Raw genomic sequence first — 22,432 nt, 5'->3', positions numbered from 1 at the left:
CGTTGCTGTGGCTCTGGCGTACGCCAGTGGCTACAGCTCCGATTCGACCCCTAGCCTGGGAACCTCCATATGCCGCAGGAGCGGCCCAAGAAATAGCAACAACAACAAAAAAGCAAACTTGCTAACCAAACCCCTCTAAGTCATCATTCTTTAAGATACGTATTGATATTTCACAGAAATAACCACAGGACAATTTGTGATGCTATCATAGAAATAGTACACACACACCCCACTGTATGTTTTCTGGTTTTTTTTTCTTTTTTTTTTTCCCCCCATATTCCACTTTAAAGTCTCACACTGTAGCATTGGAGTCATTGATCTATTTGATCTTAAAAGGCCAGGTGATATCATATGGTATTGGTCTTTCTCTTTCTGACTGACATAGTATGAGAATGCATAGTTGTGTCCAGTCGTTGTGTCCACATTGCTAAAATGGCATTATTTCATTCTTTTTTATGGCCGAGTAGTATTGCATTGTACATACGAACATCTTCTTAATCCAGTCATCTGTCAATGGACATTATGTCATTTCCATGTCTTGGCTATTGTTTGTTTATGGCCACACAGGTGGCATATGGAAGTTCCTGGGCCAAGGATTGAATTTGAGCCACCCACTGTACCGGAGGGGTGGAAAACCCACACCTGCACAGCAGCCTGAGCTGCTGCAATCAGATTCTTTTTTTTTTTTTTAATTTTATTTTATTTTATTTTTTGTTGTTTGTTTGTTTTTTTGTCTTTTTGCCATTTCTTGGGCTGCTCTCGCGGCATATGGAGGTTCCCAGGCTAGGGGTTGAATCGGAGCTGTAGCCACCGGCCTACGCCAGAGCCACAGCAACGCAGGATCCGAGCCGCGTCTGCAACCTACACCACAGCTCACGGCAACGCCGGATCGTTAACCCACTGAGCAAGGGCAGGGACCGAACCCGCGACCTCATGGTTCCCAGTCGGATTCGTTAACCACTGCGCCACGACGGGAACTCCGCAATCAGATTCTTAACCTATGTCTTGGCTATTGTGAATAGTGCTGCTATGAACATATGAGTGCGTGCATCTTTTTGAATTGTAATTTTATCTGGATATATATGGAATCTAAAATATGGCACAAAGAAACCTGTCTACAAAACAGAAATGGACTCACAGACATAAAGAACTGACTTGAGGTTGCTAAGGGAGAGGGGGGAGGGAGTGGGATGGACGGGGAGTTTGGGGTTAGTAGATGCAAACTATTACATTTAGAATGGATAAGCAGTGAGGTCCTGCTGGACAGCACAGGGAACTCTATCCAGTCTCTTGAGATAACCATGATGGAAGATAATAAGAGAAAAAGTGTGTGTGTGTGTGTGTGTATTATATATATATAATATATATATTATATATATATAAAACTGGGTCACTTGCCTTACAGCAGAAATTGGCACAACACTGTAAATCAACTATACTTTAATAAAAAACAAACCCTCCCCCCCCAAACAAACAAAAGATCCATTGACAGATGAATGGATCGAGAGGAGACCTTCCAGTGAGTCCTGACTCTCTTAAGAGGCCAGAGGTGAGAAAAGTAAGCCATTTGCCCAGCTCTGCCTGTCTGGTGAGTGTGGACCTCAGGCTGGGGCTTGTCCTCTCATTTCTTCCCTTGTTCCTCATCCCCTATTGCTGTTCCCACCTAGGGCTGGAGATCCAGGCTTTCTCTGTGCACAAGATGCCCTGGGGGCATCCCGGGTTTGGGGCTTGGCCCCCTAGTTTGGATGGGTTGAGCTACTGATGGTGTGTGTGCTTTGGGCATCCCACTAAGCAGGTCCTATAACACCTCTCTCCACATATTCAGAGTTTGACATAGAGTTTTACCTCTTTTGCTTTAAAATGTTTGCCTGTGGCAGCGGCAGTGCAGTGAAAGATTAAGGAACTAAGGGAAGAGAAGGGAGACCGGCCTGCGAGCCTTCACTGCCTCGCTGATGTGTCAGGCACCGGGCTGGGGACCTTCACGGGGCTGTTAAAATCCATGCTCCTCGCGAAACGTGGAAGGGATCCTGGAAATCCACACTGGGGATGGGGAGGTGGAGAAGGGCTGGGGCTGGGTCCCCGTTTGTCTGACTCCGTAGCCTTTCTCCTGCTGCTTTCTCGAGGGGGGCGGGGTGGCGAGAGAGCACATGTGCATCTTACAAGCCATATGGAATCGGGAAGCGCTGCTCGGCTCTGACAGTTGCTTAAATGATCTGTGACGCCGCCTCCCGACATTAGCCTGTATGAGTGATGGCTGACAGTTCCCGTCGGAAGAGGCTGGAGTCCTGGTCACTGGAGCCGTGCTCACGGAGTCTTTCCAAAGTGCAAAGGATGATGGGAACGGATTCTAACAGTTCCTGCTGGGCTGACAACATTCAAGATACTGTTAGGCTTTTTTTTTTTTTTTTTTTTTTTCTTTTCTTTTTTAACAGCTTAGGTGGAGGAGATCATTATTCTGTTCACTTTGACACAAAGAATGTGGGGACCTTTTTCACGTGCCAGAGTTGAGAAAAATCTGTTTTAACCTTAATCTCATGATACTCACGTTCCACTTGTATTGACTTTCTGCCTTCGAAAATGTCTTTCTTCATCCCTTTTCTCATTTCCTAGGTGTGTTATTTCCTCTCTCTAGTTAGTATTTGTCCTCGCTGAGGTCATTGAGCTTACCTTTTTAAAAAATTTTTTCCTCGATTACTCAGGACAAAGTTTAACTCACGGGCATCAACTGAATGATTATTAAGTATTCATCTTCCTTCCTCCCGGCTTCCCTCCCTTCCTCTTTTCCTCCCACCTTCTCTCCCTTCCTTTTTATCCACCGCACCCTCCCCGTGTGGACGTTCCCAGGGCAGGGATCGAACCTGTGCCATCACAGAGACAACACCAGATCCTTAACCTGCTGTGCCATAGCAGGAGCTCCATTTTTAGGCTATCTTTTTCATATGACTAGTTTAAAGATGAATTATTGGAGCTCCCTTTGTGGCTCAGCAGCAAATGAACCCGACTAGCATCCATGAGGACAGAGATCTGGTCCCTGGCCTCGCTCAGTGGGGTAAGGATCTGGTGGTGCCGTGAGCTGTGGGGCAGGTTGAAAACAAGGCTCAGATCTGGCGTGGCTGTGGCTGTGGGCGTAGGCCGGCAGCTGTAGCTCTGATTCGAACCCTAGCCTGAGAACTTCCATATATATGCCCTGAAACAAAAAACAAAAAAGCTGAATTATTATTCCAAGTAGTTTTGAATTTGTCTCTTCAAGTTTCGCTTAGTTTTGTTTAGCTCACCCTAGTGATGTTTCTCCCATCATGGTGTAATAGAATGGAACTCCACTCTCTGGCTGCGTTTTATTGCCAGGGTTTATGAATATCCGATTCATGAAACTCTACCATGTGACTGATGTGCGGATAAAGCCTTTCTCTGGTATTTGTGTAAATGCAGGATGCTCTTGACGCCGGGGGATGACTTACCCATTCTTCTGTCTTTCGTTTTCAGTGCTTCTGGAATGTACGCATATACCCCTTTGTAGTTTCTGTCAGTTTACGTTTCATGATTCCTTTACTTACCCAATTTCATTTTTTTTTTGTCTTTTTTTGTCTTTTTTTTGCTATTTCTTTGGGCCGCTCCCGCGGCATATGGAGGTTCCCAGGCTAGGGGTTGAATCGGAGCTGTAGCCACCGGCCTACGCCAGAGCCACAGCAATGCGGGATCCAAGCCGAGTCTGCAACCTACACCACAGCTCACGGCAACGCCGGATCGTTAACCCACTGAGCAAGGGCAGGGACCGAACCCGCAACCTCATGGTTCCTAGTCGGATTCGTTAACCACTGCGCCACGACGGGAACTCCTACTTACCCAATTTCTTTTACCTAATATTTCCCCCCTTCAAAGCTAACAGAAAGGTATTTCTTGGTGGGGCCAGAGCCGCAGAGGGCATCCGGGGAGCATCTGTTTACTTTTTCTGCTCCTTCTCCACAAATTCTTCTCCTATCAGAAAACAATCTCCCCGGAGGCTACCAGACGTGGTCCCTGCTGAGTGTGGAGTAAAAGGGAGCTGTCCTTGGAGAGGCTGGAAAGTGCAGTGGAACCGAGCTTGGGGGGTCCTGAAAGTGTGGTTGGGACATTTGGGCTCAACTTGCTGAGCAACTGGGGAGCTGCGGGAGGGTTGGACCAGCAGGGCTGAGGTGTGTGCTGGAGCTGGGGGGTCCAAGCCGGGCTGCTGCAGGCATCCTGGTGATCTGTGAGCAGAGTCTGCACCCCATGGATAAGAGAGTGGCGTGGAGGAGTTCCCACTGTGGTGCTGTGGGTTAATGATCTGGCTTGTCTCTTCCGAGGTGTAGGTTTGATTCCCTGCCCAGCACGCAGTGGGTTAAGATCTGGTGTTGCTGCAGCTGTGTGTGGTGTAGGTTGCAGCTCCAGCTCAGATTTGATCCCTCCCACCTGGGAATTTCCATATGTCCTGGGGGGACAGGGTGGCCAAAAAAAAAAAAAAAAAAAAAAAACATTAAAAAGAGAAAGCGGAGAGTTCCGTCGTGGCGCAGTGGTTAACGAATCCAACTAGGAACCATGAGGGTGCGGGTTCGGTCCCTGCCCTTGCTCAGTGGGTTAACGATCCGGCGTTGCCGTGAGCTGTGGTGTAGGTTGCAGACGCGGCTCGGATCCCGCGTTGCTGTGGCTGTGGCGTAGGCCGGTGGCTACAGCTCCGATTCAACCCCTAGCCTGGGAACCTCCATATGCCGCGGGAGCATCCCAAGAAATAGCAACAACAACAACAACAACAAAAAAGACACACACAAAAAAAAAAAAAAAAAAGAGAGAAAGCGGAGAATTGCCCAGACTGGGCACGTGGCCAGATATGGGGGCACAGTGTTGGGAGGAGTAAAACACGATGCTTAGGTCTGGGTTCCTGGGATGGAGATGGCGCTGTGAAGAGAACAGAGTAGGTCTGGGAAGAATAGGTTTGGAGCAAGTCATGGAGGGTTTGGCAGTGGTCCTCCTGATTCTTGAGATGTCACTAGGCATGGTGGCGTCCTGTTGAACAATTAGATGTGTCCCACAAAGAGTTAGGACCCTGGAGCTTGAGAAACACTTGACATCCGGCTCGGCTGGATGTGGAGACTTGGGACCAGCTCGTAGAAGTGATGATGAAAGCCTGTGTAAGAAGGACGTTGTCATGGCAAAGCAGAGGAGAGCACAGGGCTGTGGCCTTGTTTGGGGGTTAATTTCCGGAGGTAAACTAAGACTCGGAGACATGGGAGGGAGCTCCGAAAGGGGTGTCAGAGGAGGGCACTGCTTCCCAACTGCTAGGGCGCGGGCTGGGAGGTGAGGGAGTTTTCCAGACCCGCAGACGGGCAAAGTTTTCTTTGTTTTTTCTTCATTTTTTTCACTTTGCATATGGAGTCCCCAGGCCAGGGATCAGATCAAGCCATAATTGTGGCCTAAGTGGCAATGCCGTATCCTTAACCCACTGTGCGAGGCCGGGGATTGAACCTTTGACCCAGGCTTTCCAAGATGCCGCTGAGCCCGTTGCCCCACAGCGGGAACTCCTGGCAAACATTTTTATACTGACAATATCTCCTGCTGGCAGGAATGCTGGGGCAAGGCCGGCTTCCAGGGTTGCTGGTGGGAATAGCCACTGTGGAAAGAGTTCTGGCAGAGTCTATTAACATTCAAAACGCACGGGGCCTTTGACCCAGCTATGCCTCCCCCGGGAACTCTACCCCAGAGAAAGCAAAGCCGCTGTGTGTCATCTGTTTGTTCAGGAATATTTATGACAGCGTTGTTTGTAGTGGCAAAGAACTGGAAACTAAGTGGATGCTTTCAGCAGGGAAATAGTTGGATAAAACGTGGCCCATCCACGCCTTGGAGCTCTCTACCCCTTGTCTTGGAAGCATTCCCACGAGAAAAGACGAGGCAGAGAACCATGTCTGATTGTGCAGAATATAAAATGATAAAACCCTTGTGCGTGTTGTCTCTGAGAGCGCTGTTTGCTATGAGAAGTCGATATCGTGAGAAGAGACGCAGGGGAGTGAGTAAGAAACACGGGTACTGACACGCTGTCCAAGATGAAACATCATGAAAAATCACTCGTGTGTTGATGTGTAGACAGATGTTGCAGAAGGATGGTCGCCAGGACGTGACAGGTGAGCAGCTCAGGGTGTGGGGTGTGTTCTTACTTTCTGATAACTTTGCCATGTTGTTGCAAATCCATTGACTTTCGAGTTTAAAAATCCCTGGAAACCTTTCTGAGAGCAGTTGGGAATGGAAGCCCCATTTCTTGCTGTCAGGAATAGTGACAAGGTGGAGACAGGGACGGCGTGCTTTTTTTTTGGTCTTTTTTTTTTAGGGCCACACCCATGGCATATGGAGGTTCCAGGCGAGGGGTTGAATTGGACCTGCAGCTGCCAGCCTACACCATAGCCGCAGCACAGGGGATCCAAGCTGCGTCTGCACCTACACCACAGCTCAGGGGGCTATGCCAGATCCTTAACCCACCGAGCCAGCCCAGGAATCAAACCCGCATCCTCCTGGATCCTAGTCAGGTGTGTTACCTTTGAGCCACAGTGGGAACTCTGAGGGTGTGGCTTTGGGGCCGGCTGGCAGGCAGGCCAGGTGAGAAGGCAGAGGTCTGGAGGAAGGAATTTGAGGAAAAATGTTTTAAAGATAATGTAGGAGGCAGGGTTATATTATTTAAAATGATGTAGTAGGCTTGCACTTGAGGGGTCTTTAGGGTAGCTTCGGATATTTTGGTAGATACACATGTTTGGAACAGCCTCTGTAGGAGATGCTAGAAAATTCATAACATGTCAGCAGAAAGAGTGAGACGCTGCAGAGAGGGCTGCAGTCACACAGGCAGTGGGGACTAATAAGGCTTATCCCAGGAAACCGAGGGGCAGGGGGCTTCCAGTGGGTGATGACTGGGAGTGGGTAGTGTCTAGCTGAGAGTGGGAGATGAGGTAGGTCAGCAGGGACCCCATCTGAGGGGAATCCAGGGAGGTTCCTGAGGGGTGGGGGTGTAAGGTGTAGTTTCACTGTTAGGTTAAGACTTCCATGTCATCTGTTCTAGAACAGTACCCACTTCCTCTTAACCCTGCACAAAGTCCAAACTCAGCCTGACTTTTTAAGCCTTCCCTTTAGGATTTTTCTCTCTCTCTCTCTTTTTTTTTTTTGTCGGTCCCACAGTATGTGGAGTTCCCAGGCCAGGGATCAGACTGAGCCATAGTCTTGACCCAAGCTGCAGCTGTGGCAATGCTTCCTCCTTAACCCACTGTGCTGGGCTGGGATCGAGCCTAGGTCCTGGCACTCCCAAGATGCTGCCAGTCCAGTTGCGCCACAGTGGGAACTCCTCTCTCTCTCTTTTTTAAAATTTTTTTTTTTTCTTTTATGGCTGCTTTCATGGCATATGGAAGTTCCTGGGCCAGGGATCGAACCTGCACCTCCATGATGACAGGAGCTGCTGCAGTCAGATTCTTAACCCACTGCGCCACTGCAGAAACTCCTAGGATTTCTCCCGAAGTCCTTGATTTGTGGTCTAATTGGAAATCCACTTCTGGCTGATTTGCCTCTAGACAGGCATGCCTTCATCAGCAGCCACTGTCCACATGTGACTGTTGCATGCCTGATGTGTGGCCCATACAACTAAGGTGTGCTCTTACGTGCGAAGTCCACACTGGGGCTTGAAAAATATATAAGCGACCTCATTAATCATTTATGTTGTATCCATGTTAATGTGATGATTTTGGATATGTTGGATTAAAACATATTATTTAAATTAACCTCACGTGTGTCTTTTTACTTTTTTCAAAATAGTGGCTAGACAATTTAGTGACTGCAGAGCTCCCGTTTTCTTTCTATTAGGGACCCGGCACTCGACCTTGATGGGCACAGTTTGCCTCTGGCTTTTTTGTCTTCCTGGTTTTTACCCTCTTCTTTCTCTCTCTCTCTGTTTTTTTTTTTTTTTTTTTGCTTTTAGGGCTGAACCTGCGGCATATGGAGGTTCCCAGGCTAGGGGTCCAACTGGAGCTGCAGCTGCCGGCCTATGCCACAGCCACAGCGACGAGGGATCCGAGTCATGTCTGTGACCTATGCCACAGCAAGCTGGATCCTCAACCCACTGAGCGAGGCCAGGGATCGAACTCGTGTCCTCATGGATACTAGTCGGGCTTGTTTTACCTCTGAGCCACGACAGGAACTCCATCTACCCACTTTGTTCAAGGGCAACATCAGTCTCTCTTCTCAGGTCTGTGACACTTAAGGTCTTACTTCTTATCCCTTTCCCTAGCTTCTGTTGGGAATATCACAGTTTTCCTGCCTGTATCTCTACCTGAAATCTGCTTGCAAGCATTTCTTATCTCCCCTCCTAGAAGATAAAGTTGCCTTTGCCTTTACTAGATGGTAATCCCCTTGAAACCAGGACTGATAAAAGATGCATAGTTTTTCCCTGGCTTCTGGCATTGTCTGTATCCTTGGGTTCTGCCCCAGAGGGGAGCTCAGAGGTTTATTGATGGCGTAAACAGGTGATACGTTTGCAGTTCCTTTAGTCGTTAGGAAATGTCCTTTTTAAATCCAAATGAGGCACCAGTATGTTTCCTAGTTCCTAGCTTCAGGGTTTGAAATTGGACAGACCCGAGATTGAATCTAGGATGATCATTTTTGCTCTGTGACCTCGCCAAGTTATTTAATTCTGCACCTTCACATCCTTGATTGGTAATGGAGGTACTGATACTGATCTCCCAGAGTTGCTTTGAGAAAAGCCCACATGCTCTGGATGCTCCATAGTGCCAGGGTCCCTGTTCCTGGGAAAGTTCGTATGGAATGTTGAGATCGTGAGTGAAAACTGCCAGGGAATCTACATGGGCTGTTTCTTAACTGCTGCAAGAGGATGGCGCCATGCATTTTGGCTCTTGGCTATGCTCTGATGAAATTTTTGTTTGACTTCTTGGTGATAATTCCAAATGGTGGCAAGGTTGAGGATCCCTCTGTCTCTGCTGGAGAAGTCCTTGTGGAAACACAAGTTAATAGCATCTAAATTAGTAGGTGACTAAATATCTGCAGATTGAATAAGGAAGACTGGGTCTCCAAATGATATTTTTTTAAAGAAAAAATGGTTATTTTTTTTCCCTGAAGTTCTTTATTTTTTGTTTTTATTTTTGTATATATTTTTTGTCTTTTTTTTTTTTTAGGGCCGCACCCGTGGCGTATGGAGATTGCCAGGCTAGGGGTCAAATTGGAGCTACAGCTGCCAGCCTACACCACAGTCACAGCAACGTGGGATCTGAGCCACATCTGCAACCTACACCACAGCTCACGGCAACACCAGATCCTTAACCCACTGATCGAGTCCAGGGATCGAACCTGCAACCTCATGGACACAAGTCAGGTTCATTAACTACTGAGCCATGACGGGAACTTCTGAAATTCTTCTTTTAAATGTTATATTTTTATTAGAGTATAGTTGATTAAGAAAAACGAAGTTCTTATAAATGATTTGTTGAATGAGAAAATGAGAAAGGAAATGACTTAAGTGAAATTAAAAATTAAGTGAACAGGAGTTCCTGTCATGGCACAGGGGAAACGAATCCAGCTAGGAACCATGAGGTTGCGGGTTCGATCCCTGGCCTTGCTCAGTGGGTTAAGGCTCCGGTGTTGCTGTGAGCTGTGGTGTAGGTTGCAGACGTGGCTTGAACCTGGTGTTATTGTGGCTATTGTATAGACTGGTAGCTACAGCTCCGATTGGATCCCTAACCTGGAAACCTCCATCTGCTGCTGGTGTGGCCCTAAAAGGAGAAATAAATAAGTAAATAAAATTAAGTGGAAAATGATTCAATGAGAGTCCTTCTTGGGGAGAAGGTCAAAAATAGTGGGGGCCAAGTGCCTTGATAATGGCCCTGGGACCCCAGAGGTGCTTTTCTCTCCAAGTTGGTTTTCTCTGGTATGTTGCAAAGAGTGCTGGCATGATAACTGGATGACATGACTTCTTGCCTCTGGTCCGCTGAGGCATCTTGGGGAGGTGACTTAACCTTTCTGAGCCTCTGCTTCCTCATTTGCAGAGCAAAGGTGGGCAGATTAGAAAAGCCAGCCACATGGGCGGAGGTGGCAGCTGGGAGTCAGCCTGGGCCGGTGCACTGCCTGTGCCACTTGCTCGCTGGTCAACCTGGTCCCAGCTCCCCGACTTCTTCGACCCTTTCCGGAGCGTGGGAGTGGGAGGGTTGTTTCCTGTTCCTGCCAGAGGAGCCTCTAAAGAAGTCCATGGAAAGCAGCTGCAGATCAGTGGGGGACTAGTCAATATTTGTTAACTTGACGAATGAAAGGATAAGTGCCAGGGGAACTTTTAAAAATATGCTTACTTAAAAATCAGTCCTCTTGAGTATAATTTATGTGCCATGAACATGTTTTTATTTTAATGATTTTTTCCATTATAATTGATTTACAGTCTTCTGTCAATTTTCTACTGTACAGCAAAGTGACAGTCACACACACATATATACATTCTTTTTTATTTTGATGATTTTTATTTTTTCCATTAGACTTGATTTACAGTGTTTTTTTGTTTTTTTTTTTTTTTTAATTTAAAAAATTTAGGAGTTCCCGTTATGGCTCAGTGGTTAACGAATCCGACTAGGAACCATGAGGTTGTGGGTTTGATCCCTGGCCTTGCTCAGTGGGTTAACGATCCGGCGTTGCTGTGAGCTGTGGTGTGGGCCACAGATGTGGCTCGGATCCCGCATTGCTGTGGCTCTGGCATAGACCAGCGGCTGCAGCTCCAATTTGACCCCTAGCCTGGGAACCTCCATATGCCGTGGGAGCAGCCCAAGAAATAGCAAAAAGACAAAAAAAAAAAAAAAAAAAAAAAAAAAAACCCTTAAAAAATTTAATCTTGGTAAAATACACATAACGTAAAATTTCCCGTGTTCCCCATTATTCAGCGTACAGCTTCCTGGCATTGAGCACATTCACATGGCTGTGCAGCCGTCACCACCAACCATCTCCAGGACTCATTTCATTTTGTAAAATTAAAATTCTGCATCTCTTAGACAGTAGCCCCCCCATTCCTCCTCCCCTCCAGGTTTTGACAACGACCATTCTGTTTTCTGTCTCTCTGAATTTGACTCTTCTGGATACCTCTTGCCAGTGGAATCCCACAGTACTTATCCTGCAGCAGGTGGACCTGCCTGGGCTAAGGGTTCAATTGGAATTGCAGCTGCCGGCCTCCAGCACAGCCACGGCAGTGCAGGATCTGAGCCACATCTGCGACCTATGCCGCAGCTCATGGCAACGCTGGATCCCTAACCCACTGGGTGGAGCCAGGGATCGAACCTGCATCCTCACGGAGACTATGTCGGGTTCTTAACCTGCTGAACCACACTGGGAACTCAGGATTTAGCCTTTTGTGAGTTGGCTCATTTCACTCAGCGTAATGTCCTCAGGGTTCCTCCACACTGTAGCACATGTCAGAATTTCCTTCCTTTTAGAGGCCGGGTGATATTTCACATACAATGAAATATTTTTTTGCGTCTTTTGCCTGTTATGAATAATGTTGCTGTGAACACGGGTCTTCATATCTTTCTAAGATCCTGTCTTCAGTTATTTTTTTTTTTTCCAGATGTGGAATTGCTGGACTATATGGTAATTCTGTTTTTAATTTTTTAAAGAGTCACCCTTTTGTTTTCCACAGTGGCTGTACCATTCTGCGTTCCCACCAACAGTGCGCAAGGGGTCCAGTTTCTTTGCAACCTTGTCGGCACTTATTGTTTTCTGGGTTTTTTTTTTTTTTTTTTAAATATTAGCTATCCTAATAGATGTAAGGTGGTTCTATAACTAGACTTTAAATAATAACAACTTACAGGGTCTGAGAACTAGAAGGATCTTTTGATATCATCCGTCCAATTGCCTCATTCAAATAGTTAAGGAAATAGTTTCAGGTAGGTTAAATGACTTGACCACATACCTTGTCCCGTAACTTTTCATGTCAAAGTTAAGACTGCAGTTCAAGCCTCCCCACTCTCATTGCTGCAGGTACAGTGCAGTCTGGTCACTTATTTATCCCCTGGTTCAACCCACAGCACCCATATCAGTCCTGTGTGAGGTGCAGGGGTGGACAAGGATGGTTCAGATAAAGACCAGCCCCTGACCTGCTGTCCCTGCTGACCCGGGCTGCTCAGCATCCTTCCCCCACCTCGCTGTCCGTTTAAGGACCAACTCATGGACGGACCTGCAGAATCATGCTTGGTAACTTACTTTTGCTTCCCACGCTGCTGTATTACAGGTCCAGAGGAGCTTATGCAAAGGACCTAATTTCCCTCAAAATTGAGCAGAAACTGTAGGCGGGATAAAGAAAAGGGAAAGAGACAAGGTGGTGAGCTATCTACCAACAGGTGTAGAAGGCTGACTGTGTTTAAAGATGGCTCAATAGCATGGGGCATGCCGTGTAGACACGCGTGCCTGTCCAGTTCTTGAAGAATTCATTGACCTCATCTGCGATAATATTTAATGCGAAGGAGAGAAATAAACATCCATGATGCTGGAGCCTTGTTAGTGCAGCTCTCACTTTGCAGGGAAAACCGCCTGGGGTCATCTTGCAGAAACAATGCACTGTCTTGTTTTGTCAAATCCATTGAGTCCAGGCTTAGTCTGACGGTAGAGTAGGGTTACTGCTTCCACGGAAGCTCCCCTTCGTGGCGGTTGGAATGGATGATCGGTTTAAGGAAGCCGGTCCTGGCTGACTTGCGTCATGTTAAGTGTTTGGCTTTGGCTCTGCCGCTGTGGATCTGTAGAAAGTGAATTCATTTTTATCTCTGTCTCAGGTTTCCTCCTTTCTGGCTTCCATGCTGAAGAAGTGGTTTTTCAAACGAGGGCACTGAGAAAGAAGGAGGCACCCAGTTTTTGCTCTTTTTTTTTTCCTGGCATGTGGATTTATTTTCAGATCGGCATTCCTTTCCACTTTGTTCAAGATGTCTGGATTTGACTTGGATTTTCTTGCAGCCACTTCAGGAAATGGACTTTAGAGGAAAATCTGAGCCTGGGGGTGAGGTGGGGGGGTTGGGACTCCGCTTGAGATGCTGCCTGTACCTGGCACCTGGCTCTCTTTAAGCCAAGTCTCAGCCTGGAGCCGGATCGGAGGTGCCACGCTCTGCTAAGATGCAGAGGGTTGACGGGTCCATGTGAGGGGCCTTTATGGTTAGAAGCAAAAAGGATTCTATGAAAATTTGCAGCTGAGCAGTCAAGGGTGTGTCTTACCATAGTGAACTCTTGTCTTCTTCACCGACTTCCGTCCAAGTCTGCCCCCTCGGTGCGTGGGGTCAAGTGCAGGTGGGGGTCGTACCTGTGTGTCCTCTGCTGCTTTGGCAGCTGTGATGTGTTGGGTGGCCTCTTGGCCCCAAACCACCTGGAAGTGAATGGTCTTAAGGGGCCGAGCAAAGATGAAGAGAGATTTGAAGTTGGATAAGGCAGATGTTACCCATCAGGCTTCGGAGGCCTTTGCTGTGGGGAGAATTCTTGTTTCTGGACGCGCTGGGCAATAACGAGACTTGGCCAGCCTGCCTTGCCGGAGGAGCCCCTCGGAAACGTGAATGTTTTCGTGCTGTTGTTCATCGCTGGACATCCGAACCGAAGCCTTAGATTGCCCTGCTCCGTAGACCGCTTACTGAGATGCGGATCAGTGGTGTGTGTGGTAACTTCTCTGGCCTCACTCTCCTTCATCTGAGAGATGATGGGATTGGAGAGAGAGTTTCCGAGACTCTCCATCATCAGCACCACCATCATCGAGTTGATGTAGCAGTTGCGACGCCGTCATCTCATTTAACTCTGCAGTTCCCCAGTGTGTCCCCTCTTGACGGCGAGTGGGGAGGTGGGGGCACAGGGCGTGGGCTCAGCCAGGGCGAGGGATTAAGCATCAGAGCTGAGTTTTGACCCCATCCTGATTCCAGAGCACTTGCTCTTTGGTCTGTGCCATGCCCTTGTTACCTACAGCTTCATAGTTCTGGGGAAAGGACTTAGCCCTTTTCTCTGGTAAGAGATAAGTAATTGAAGAACAAAAGTAGACTGTACATTTCTTTTCTGAGAATTGAGAGCCATCTAAAATAATGACTCTTTTTTTTCTATGAGATTTTTTTTAAATCTCAAACTCCTAATTTATCCCTCCCCCCTTTGGTAACGATAAGTTTATTCTCTTTGTCTGTTAGTCTTTTTCTGTTTGAGAAATGAGTTCATTTGCATATATATATTATATATGTAGGAGTCCACATATAAACAATATCATATGTCTTTCTCTGATTTAACCTCACTTATTATGATAATCTCTAGGTCTATCCATGTGGCTACAAATGGCATTATTTCATTTTTTTTATGGCTGAGCAGTATTCCATGGTATGTATAGCCACCACATCTTCTTGATCCATTCCTCTGTTGATGGATATTTACTTATTTATTTATTTGTTTGTTCTTGTTTTTAGGGCCACGCCCATGGCATATGGAAGTTTCCAGGCTAGAGGTCCCGTTGGAGCTGTAGCTGCCGGCATATGCTACAGCCACGGCAACACCAGATCTGAGCTGCATCTGTAACCTCTACCACAGCTCATGGCAATGCTGGATCCTTAACCCACTGAGCAAGGACAGGGATGGAACCTGTGTCCTCATGGATACTAGTTGAATCTGCCACCACTGAGCCGTGACGGGAACTCCCAGTGGACATTTAGTTAGGTGGCTTCCATGTCTTGGCAGTTGTAAATAATGCTGCAGTGAACATTGGGGTGCATGTATTTTTTGCATTGTGGTTTTCTCTGGAAAAATGCCTAGAAGTGGAATTGCTGGATCATATGGTAGCTCTATTTTTAGTTTTTTAAGGAACTGCTTTTCTAACTGTAAGATTTAAGTACTGATTATCTGAACCAGAGACTCTAAGAGCTCATAGACATGAAGCAACATGATATAATTTTTTTAAATCTCATAGAATTTTCAGGCCACAAATGTCCTGGAAGACACTGTGCTTTTTTTTTTTTTTTAAAGTGTTATAAGACCTGGGTTTAGAAATTGTCCCTAGGTGGCACATGGACAAGTTATAAGTTATGTTTGATCACTTTAATATTTTTGCTTTATAGGAAAAGACAATCCTATCCCTAAATTGCTGTTACATTGATGTCTTCAGGGGTGGGATCTCATGAATTTGCTATTATAGTAGACCAAAACCTATATATAGGGACACTCAAATTAAATGTGGTGTAAATCCATGTCCTTAAAAAAAGAAAGCAATTACTACTTTTGAAAGCCAAGCTATAAAAAGTAAGTGAAATCCGAGGAGCACCAAGACAGGATTTCGTTTTACTAAGCAAATGGGCCCTGCCCTTCTTTTCCCTTTCGAACCCTGCAGGGGCAGAGCGGAGAATACAAATGCTGCGAAAGTAGGATCTTAGACATTCATAGGTGGCTGACCGTTGGAGCTCTTCCTTGTTGGCACTGGCCCTGCTGATTAAGAGATGATCTGAAAGGGCGACAGGCTCACACTCTGAGCTCGTACTTTGTTAAAAGTCATTTGAATTATCGAGCACCCCACAGAGCTTCTTTGAAAGAAGGCGTTTATTTTGTTGGTGATTCTTTTACTAAGTATCATTGATTTACAGTAGGGTTTTTTTTTATTAGAGTTGATTTATGATGTTGTGCCCATTTCTGCTGTACAGCAAAGTGACCCAGTCACATACAATCCCTTTCTCATATCATCTTCCATCAGGTTCCATCCCGAGAGACTGGACAGAGTTCCCGTGCTGTACAGCAGGACCTCATTGCTTGTCCATTTTAAATGTAATAAAGTATAGTTGATTTACAGTGTTGTGCCAATTTCTGCTATAGAGCAAAGTGATTCAGTTATACATCCATACACATTCTTTTTAAAAAATTCTCGTCCCTCATGCTTTATTGTAGGAGATTGAGTCTAGTTCCCTGTGCTGTATAGCACGACCTTGTCTCTCCTCTCCATGTGCAATGCTTTTCCATCTGCTAACCCCACCCTCTCACTCCATCCCTCTCTCAACCCCCTCCCCCGGACAACCACAAGTCTGTTCAAGGAGGTTATTTTTTATTTAATCGGCGCTCATGCACGTTGTAATTTTCTTTTTTACCAAAGTTAAAATTAATTTCCTCAAGGAGTTCCCATCGTGGCTCAGTGGTTAACGAATCCGACTAGGAACCATGAGGTTGCGGGTTTGATCCCTGGCCCTGCTCAGTGCGTTAAGGATCCAGCGTTGCAGTGAGCTGTGGTGTAGGTCGCAGATGTGGCTCGGATCCCACATTGCTGTGGCTGTGGCTGTAGTGTAGACCCGCGGCTACAGCTCCGATTCGACCCCTAGCCTGGGAACCTCCATATGCCGTGGGAGCAGCCCAAGAAATGGCAAAAAGACAAAAATAAATAAATAAATAAAAATAAATAAATTTCCTCGAAAGTATATGTATCTTTGACCCCTGAAGCTAGAGGAGGACCTGCCAGGTTTAAAAATCTATTTTCAGTGCACACATGCAAATGCAATTGACCCCCTTCCCTCCCCTCTTCCCACCCACACCCCCAAAGGAAAACAAAATGAAGAAAAAGCCTTGGGAGTGTTCTGAAAAGTCCTTGGACCTTTTGCTCTTGAGGGGCTGGAAGGACGTTGGAAGGAAGCCTCTTTGGCAGTTGTGAGAACTAAGAACATTGAACATTAGCTGCTCTGTGCATTCTCAGAAATAGAATCAGCCTCTTTTAAAATAGAACTTTCCTGCTCGGAGGTGCCTTGCAGCCCTGCTGGAGCTCTGATGACCGTAGTGTGGATTTCTGTGTGAAAACATAAAATAGCTTATATCCAGACATTTTTGCTCTGCCCTCTGAAAGTGCTACGTGGCTTTGGCTCCGTACTAGAGGAAAAAGAGCAGAGCATCTAAGGAGAGGACTGTTTCAGACCTGGGTGAGCTGTCACGTCATGAAACGCTAACCAGTGAGTCTTCCCTCGGGGGTGTGTTCAGAATTTCGGGTGACAAAAGCCTTGATTGATTCCCCAGCAAGTGCAGATGATCTTGCCATCATTTCCGACCTGCCTTCCCCAAGGTCTTCCCAACGTTTCCATTAGGGAAGAACCATCCTTTGCAATGGGAATTGAGTGTTTCTCGCTCTTCTTTATTTTTCTTAGCTCAGGAGTAAAATGTTTGAATGCTAAGTTCCTTTTTTTTTTTTTTTTTTTTTGTAAAATTCATTGCGGTTAACTGTCACATTCAAAGGGAACAATCCTGAGGGAGGATTGGAAGTGTTTTTGTAACAAAGAGGCTGCACGCTGGTGGCAGATGCGTCCAAACAGGGGCTGGCAGGCTTCGAGGGACTGACTCATCCATGACTCAGAGGGCAGCCTGTGTGGCCCTTGGCCTGGGTACCAGTCTCTGAAATGGGGAGGTGGTGCCTTGGCCCTCCCAAGAGAACTTAAAGGTTAAAATATATGGCTCTGGAGTTCCTGTCGTGGCGCAGTGGTTAACGAGTCTGACTAGGAACCATGAGGTTGCAGGTTCGATCCCTGGGTTAAGGATCCGGCATTGCTCTGCGCTGTGGTGTAGGCTGCAGATGCAACTCAGATCCACGTTGCTGTGGCTCTGGCGTAGGCGGGCGGCTACAGTTCTGATGAGACCCCTAGCCTGGGAACCTCCATATGCCTCAGGAGCAGCCCTAGAAAAGGCAAAAAAAAAAAAAAAAAAAAAAAAAGTATGACTCTGATTCTGCGTGGTTTTAAGTGTGGACTCACCCCTGGTTAGGGACTTGGTGCGAAGCTTCACGTTTACCCTTTGGGCTTCAGTACCAGTGTGTGACTTGGAAAAGACCAACGTGCTGCTGGTTTTACATGCGGGAGAAACTGCCCAACAGAACAATGGGCTGGAAAGAAAAAAAGCTGTAGATGTTCTAACATCACTTGTTTTAGGGCCCATCTTTTCTTTGTTTTTCTTGAAAGGCCACCTCTCTCATTTTCTACATCTCCATATAACTTGTGTCTATTCTTGGACTTTGAATATTTCTGTTTGGTAGCAAGCTGTTCAAATTATTATGAATTTATAGAATATTTTACTATCTGATAGGGTAGATGCTTTCAGGTTATTCTTTTTTTTCTCTCTCTCTCTAAAAATACTTTTCTTAGCTATTCTCTACAAAGTTATTTGGCCAGATGAACTTATTTTTTTTTCTTTTTTCTTTTTAGGGCCACATCTGTGGCATAGGGAAGTTCCAGGGATAGGGGTTGAATCGGAGCTGCAGCTGCCAGCCTCCACCTTAGTCACAGCAGTGCCAAACCCGAGCCGAATCTTCGACCTACACTGCACCTTGTGGCAACATCAGATCCTTAACCCACTGCACAAAGCCAGGGATCAAACCCACATCCTCATGGATATTAGCTGGGTTCTTAACCCTCTGAGCCACAACAGGAACTCTTCCAGCAAATTTTCAGTTGACTGCCTTTGACTTTCTAGATTGACATCATATTATCCATTAAAGTAGGAGTAATAGTGTTTCCTCATTTCTTGATTTTGCATTAGGGTTCATGAAATGAATTGATAAGCTTTCCCTCTTTTTCTGTACTCAGGACCTCTGGGTGACATAAGGATTTGCTGCTCTTTGCAAGTCTTGTGATGATTAGCCGTAGAATCAAGTGGATTGGAAGTGATTTTTATATTACTTGATAACTTTCTGCAGTTACGGAGTTTAAGAAAGGGGGCAGGGATGGGATGGCAGCTGGAGAGCGATGAAAGATTGGGGGTGGGGTGCAAAGCGGGTCCTGATCTAGAGGGAGAAGTTGGACAATTTGGAAAGAGACTCGCTGGTAAAATAATCTTGCTAAGGAGCCTTTGGAAGGGTGGCTGTAATACACCCTTAGAGAATGTCATTATTTCACGGGGAGGAGAAAATCCACAAGGGTTGCGTTATTCTCAGCTCTTTACAACCAACTTGTGATGACTCTTAGGGTCTTTTCCCTAGAAAACAAGGAAGCAGATTAGGGTTTTAAAGTGAAAACCCAACCTCCCTCTGTTGGTAAGAACTTGGCTTTCAGAAGTCTTGTGATGACTGCTCACGTTTGGATACTGTGGTCCCCTGAGGAGATGAAAGGTGGAGAAGGGCTTCTAACCCAGGCTCTGGCTGGGGCCAGCGGTCAGCAGGATTTAGGTGATGACCTCTGCTCTTATTCTGCTTCCAAGTCCCAGCTCTCCTGAGGCTGTTCACCCCTGCTCAGGGGCTGTCTGCACAGGTCCTGGGTTCTCCTGGGAGCGCGTGCTGTGATTTCATCAGATTCCTCTTGTGCTGGTGCAAGAATGTTTTTAGCTAATGTGCACTCACTTCTGGGGCATAATCCTTACTGGTAAGTCTTGGAAGAAAGCTATTTTTCCATAAGGATGGACATTAGATTTTGGATTCTGCTGTTTATCATCAATGTTTTTGCTCATTTGCCCTCATTTCTGGGACATAATGCTCATTGGCAGGTCTTGGAAGGAAGCTATTTTTCTATAAGAATGGACGTTAGATTTTGGATTCTGCCGTTCACCATAAATATTTTTGCTAAGTGTGGCCCTTAGCTTATAGCTCAACCATGGAGATTGATGCTATGGCTCCAAATAATGAAATCAGTCCTTTCAGTTTACTGAGTTTCCTTTGTTTAGATTGAGTTTCCTGTGTTTAGATTTAGATCTGTCTCTTGTTAGAAGTCCTGAGAAATAATAAGTAAAGACCTCTCTGGCATGTTCATGCTGTCTCATAGACTGCCATAAGATTTAAAATTTGAGAATGCATTCGTGGTTTTGGTAAAATGAGTTTCCATGAGGGTCTTTGTCTTTCCTGACTGATGCTATTTCTCTTGATCATGTATGGCTAAGAGTTTTCATGACGTGCCAAACATTTGGTATCCATAGGATAGATACCTTCTGCCAATATTTAACCCCTTGGCCGTGGGCTAAAAATTCTGATGTGAAAAAAAATGCACATTCCTAAATACTTCCCTTTGTTAATTAAGTTAGCTGATTAAAGGTGCTACTTAATTGTTCTGTCAACTTCTTTGTTGTTAAAAGGTGAAATACATATGTATGTCTGTAGGTGTCAGGTATAAATTAGAATTAGTCAAGTCAAATCTAACTGTGTCTTTGTAAATGATTCTGTCACTGTTGCTGATATTTATTTTTTGTTTTTCTTTTTTCTTTTTTGCTTTTCTAATATTTTAAATAATTTACTTCCTGTATTATAGTTTATCTCTCTTCTCTTTCTGTCTTTTTTAGGCCCACACCCAAGACATGGAAGTTCCCAGGCTAAGGGTCTAATCAGAGCTGTAGCTGTGGGCCTACAGCACAGCCACAGCAACACCAGATCCAAGCTGCATCTGTGACTTATGCAGCAGCTTGCAGTAACAGTGGATCCTTAACCCACTGAGTGGGGCCAGGGATCGAACCCTGGCCTCGTGGAACTCGCATCCTGATGGATGCTGTGTTGGGTTCTTAACCCACTGAGCCACAGCAGGAACTCCTATCTCAATTTTTAAAAATTAGTTGTCTTGGAGTTCCCGTCGTGGCGCAGTGGTTAACGAATCTGACTAGGAACCATGAGGTTGCGGGTTCGGTCCCTGCCCTTGCTCAGTGGGTTAACGATCCGGCGTTGCCGTGAGCTGTGGTGTGGGTTGCAGACGCGGCTCGGATCCTGCGTTGCTGTGTCTCTGGCGTAGGCTGGTGGCTACAGCTCCAATTTGACCCCTAGCCTGGGAACCTCCATATGCCACGGGAGTGGCCCAAAGAAATAGCAAAAAGACAAAAAAAAAAAAAAAAAAAAAAAATTAGTTGTCTTAAGAGTTCCTGCTTTGGCACAGTGGGATCAGTGGCATCTTGGGAGTACTGGGACATGGGTTCTATCCTGAGTCTGAACACTGGGTTAAGGATCTGGAGTCGAGACTGCAGCTTGGATCTGATCCCTGGCCGGGGAGCTCCATATGCCTTGGGGTGGCCAAAAATGAAAAACAAAAATTGTCTCAAATTACAAAAGAGTTTTTTTCTTTTTCGACTGCAACCAAAGCATATGGAGGTTCCCAGACCAGGGATGGAATCCAAGCCAGAGCTGCAACCTATGCCACAGCTGCGGCAGCGCTGCATCCTTAACCCACTGTGCTGGGCCGGCGACCGAACCCACGTCCCCACCACTGCAGAGACCATTGATTCTGCCGTGCCACAGTGGGAACTTCTTGTTTGTTTTTTTCAAATGAAGAGGTGATTCATCTGGATGTGATTGTGACTTTCTGGCTTTTGAAACTAAACAAACTGTGGAGAGTTTATTTCAGTAAAACGAGATGTATCGGATTTCTGTGTCATAGACCTAAAAATTTAAAACAGTGTTTATTTATTTGAATTACATACTTTTCTTACTTTTGGAAAGAACTGAGAGAAGGAAAATTCCTAGGAACAAATATCGTGTCGTATATTTAATTTGAGGGATCTATGAAAAGTTATTTCAGTTTGTATTTTGAAGGCGTGTTGAGGGAGACCAGAGTCTATATTAATTGAAGTAGAAAGTTCTCTGCTCCTGTGAATAGTGGGGAAAGCAGAAGAGCCTCTCAAATATAGAATGTGCTTTATAGACTATAGAATATACTTGATAGCACACAGAAGATCCGGGAGGGAAAACAGGTTTGGTTCAGCGAGGTTCTGCTAATGTGAGAAAGGCAATTACGTGTGGTAGAACCATCTAAGCCATTTTGCCAAAATGTTTTCCTCCCTGTTCCTGGGTCTTCTCCTTGTACACCTGTGTCTTTAGCCAGGGGGCACCTGCTTTTCTGTGAACAGGGATCAAAGCTCGGAAAGATCACAGGTGGTCCTGTCTCCTCAGTGGGTTTCCCTTTGAAAAATGCAGATGTTGATAGTAATTTATGTTCTGTGTGGCATTAATGATTACATCTCTGTTTACACACAAATAAGATGAAATGGAGAATTGAGGCATCTGCCAGAAGAATTGAGGGGGAATCTTTCGAGAATGACTAGAATTTTCCTTCTTCATCTCTGCACTCTGTGCCTCTTTGGCATGCAGGAGGTTTTTGGTTTTTGGTTTTTAATTTGTATCATTTGTAGACTTAAGGAATTTTTGGCCCATAAAAGAATCATTTTGGAATTCCAGCATGGCTCAGCATTTAACGAACCCAACTAGCATCCATGAGGACGCAGGTTCAATCCCTGGCCTTGCTCAGTGGGTTAAGGATCCGGCGTTGCCGTGAGCTGTGGTGTAGGTGGCAGATGCGGCTTGGATCTGGTGTGGCTGTGGCTGTGGTGTAGGCCGGCAGCTGTAGCCCCGATTTGACCCCTAGCCTGGGAACTTCCATATGCCGAAAGTTCGGCCCTAAAAAGACAGAAAAGGGGGTGGTGGGACTTACTGATGTTGAAATATTCTACCCTCGTTTATTTGTTTGTTTGTTTTTAAAAAAGTGAGTTGATC

General features: G+C 45.9%; 1 protein-coding gene across 9 annotated transcripts in view; it reads left to right on the top strand.

Annotated features, from left to right (window-relative positions):
• The window catches only part of TIAM2 (T-cell lymphoma invasion and metastasis 2), a 249,364-nt gene that overhangs the window by 28,940 nt on the left and 197,992 nt on the right, over positions 1-22,432 (top strand). Inside the window, exon 1 of one of the 9 annotated variants that reach the window (XM_021071951.1) lies at positions 4,769-6,131. The exons of the other annotated variants lie outside the window; for them this stretch is intronic. The gene's annotated coding sequence lies outside the window, so the exon portion shown is untranslated. Of the gene's footprint in view, positions 1-4,768; positions 6,132-22,432 lie in introns of those variants that run through there. 9 annotated transcript variants of the gene reach the window in all.

The sequence above is a fragment of the Sus scrofa genome, chromosome 1 (genome assembly GCF_000003025.6).
Source record: "Sus scrofa isolate TJ Tabasco breed Duroc chromosome 1, Sscrofa11.1, whole genome shotgun sequence".
Lineage (NCBI taxonomy): Eukaryota > Metazoa > Chordata > Mammalia > Artiodactyla > Suidae > Sus > Sus scrofa.
This window is presented reverse-complemented; position numbering and strand designations above follow the sequence as displayed.